The following is a 2,713-nucleotide window of genomic DNA, read 5'->3' as shown; positions in this document are numbered from 1 at the left end:
TAGTAGGACTTTAAAATCAATTTCAAATGATCATGTGTTCAACATTCTAAGCTTACCAATGAAATTCAAATCACAATTTTTAGATCAACCAAAGTCTTAAAAATAACATGAACATGCAATTCAATTATCACTTTTTTTTTATTTATTTTAAACAAAAAGTGTGTGTGTGTCCCATACCCCCAAACTTAAATTACACATTGTCCTCAATGTGTAGATAGAATGGAAAGATCATACCCGAGAGATGAGAAAATTGGTTGGACTAGGTATGGCTCGTAGCATACCCTCAAACTTGAATGCAAAAACACTTGTCCCTGAAAAACAAAACTAGAAAAACAAAACCAAGGAAAGTAAAACTAAAAAATAAAAAAAGAATAGAAACTAAAATTAACCAAAATAAAATGAACTATAATTAAAAACTAAACCAGAATTCTTTAAAGGATATGGATTTTCAGTGCATGTAGTGGCCTTAGTACCACTAATTTGGGCAGATGTGCTTGAGCTCCTGGACTGCTCGAGCGCTGTTGGTAGTAGCTTTTGAGTTTAAATTTGAAACACCAATCTTTTCTTCTCTTGGACCATAGAGAATGACTTCTACCTACAGAAAGGTAGTTCCTAATGTTCACAGATCGGGGTACATCACTCTGAGAATTCTTAAACAGTTTCTCATCCGGAAGGAAATCATGAACTAGAATACTATGTGGAGAATACTTATAGAGTTTTTCTACTTTGATGACCTCAGTTTGCTCGTCTAATAGCAATAACAGACTATTCTCATGGCCTCTTGGTAATTTGGGAATAGAAGTTTATGTTGAATAAGCCTCAGTTCTCACTTCCTTGCCTTTTTCCTAATGTAGATCATGTGTGACCTCAATTTGCTCCTCCTTCCCCTCTTCCTTATGATTTTCGACCACTTCTTCACTCCTCAATGTTGTGATAGCTTGCTCATGATAGGAAGAACTCCAATCCTCCACATAATATCCACTAGGATTAGCCACCAACTGACTTTGAAGTTCTTCTTCTCTTTCTCTTTTGAGGTGGTTGATGATTTGTTCATAGTCAGCTTCCATTAGGGATTCGCCCTTTTTCTCTCACTTAACTCTTTGGCCAACTGTCTCACTTGTGTTTCCAATCTTTTGATAGCTTGACTGATCTGAGCATTAGTCTGTTGTTGCTCAGTCAAAAATTTGAGTAGAGCATCTTTGAGGTCATTCTTCTTTGGCTCTGGATTCGGTTTGACTACTTGTGGTGGAGCTTGATAGTTATTTCCTTGCTAGAAATTTCTTTGCTGCCCTTTTGGATTTTGCACATTTTGATTGTTACTCCATGAAAAACTGGGGTGGTTTTGCCACCCTGCATTGTAAGTGTTGGAGTATGGATTGTTCTTTGGAGAATAGTTATTCTGGAGCCCATAGTTCACTTGCTCCTGATCTGTAAATGAAGACATGTGACAAGTCTCAATGGTGTGGTAAGAATGAGAACATATGGCACATACCTCAACTTGAGCAATCTGTTGAATGGGAGAGATGTTATGAGAAGTCATGACTTTCATTAGCATATCCAGTTTCCTCTCCATGGTAGCCATCTGAGTTTGAACTCCATTATTGTCATTCACTTCATAGATGCCTTTTATTTTGAGTCCTTACCTCCCTCGGGATGAGAATTGTTGGGAGTTTTCGCGTAAAGTCTCAAACAGTTCTTTTACCTCCTCGCTATTCTTTTCCATTAGTACACCTCCACAAGCTGAATCTACAAGATTTTTGTTTGAATCATTTAAACCTTCATAGAAAGCTTGTACCTGATCGTCCTGAGATAGATTGTGATGTGGGCATTTTAGAAGCAGCTCCTTGAAGTGCTCCCACACCTCAAAGAATAGGTCTCCATCTTTTTGTTGGAAGGTTTGAATCTCCCTTCACAATTGCCTAGTCCGTTGGGCTGGAAAGAACTTTTTCAAGAACTTTGTGGTCAACTCCTCCCAATTGTGAATAGACCCTGCAGCCAAAGAATTCAACCATAACTTAGCATTATCTTTCAATGAAAAAGGGATTAACCTGATTCCTTCCGCATTTAAGCCATGGACGTTTTGAGTTTTGTAAAGATCAAAGAAGTCCCAAATGATATGGATCTTCTGTAGGTGTGCCTCTATAGTGTGGAACCATATTGAGCAACGGAGACAAATCAAAATTGCTTTGCACATTCGGTTGAAAAAATCAATGCAAGAGGGCTGATTTGGATTTTTTGGTATGAAGGAACTCTTCATCGGCTTCCGCTCACATAGATTCTCTACCCATACTTCTGCCTAAAATAAAGGAAAATTTTAAAAACACAATTTAACACAATCCCCGGCAACGGCGCCAAAAACTTGTTGTGCAAATATCTACCTAAATAAATAGGCAAATACTTGTACGTTTTACTCGCAAGTGCACAAGATCAAAACAATAGTATAGCAGGCAAATACGAGAACATTCCCACAATGAATGGTATAAATTGTATTTAAAGAGAAATTCCTAAAAGCGATATGTTGAATGAAATGGGATAAAAGATTGAATTAAAAATACTATGAAGAAAAGGTAGGGCTTCAATATCCACCGCCAATCATACTCAAATAAAATTCACAATATGCACAATACTACAATCATAGCATGATACTTAATGTTTACCAGCCACAAGGGAATGGTATCTTTTCCTAAAGCTATTGATTTCCCTGAGCAACGAG

At 37.3% G+C, this 2,713-nt stretch overlaps 1 non-coding gene across 1 annotated transcript; it reads left to right on the top strand.

Annotated features, from left to right (window-relative positions):
- The first annotated feature begins 1,813 nt into the window (after nucleotides 1-1,813).
- Nucleotides 1,814-1,916, top strand: LOC133867528 (small nucleolar RNA R71). The gene has a single exon (XR_009900086.1). It is a non-coding gene; the product is annotated as a small nucleolar RNA R71 (small nucleolar RNA).
- The last annotated feature ends 797 nt before the right edge of the window (nucleotides 1,917-2,713 follow it).

This window comes from Alnus glutinosa, chromosome 4 (genome assembly GCF_958979055.1).
Source record: "Alnus glutinosa chromosome 4, dhAlnGlut1.1, whole genome shotgun sequence".
NCBI lineage: Eukaryota > Viridiplantae > Streptophyta > Magnoliopsida > Fagales > Betulaceae > Alnus > Alnus glutinosa.
This window is presented reverse-complemented; position numbering and strand designations above follow the sequence as displayed.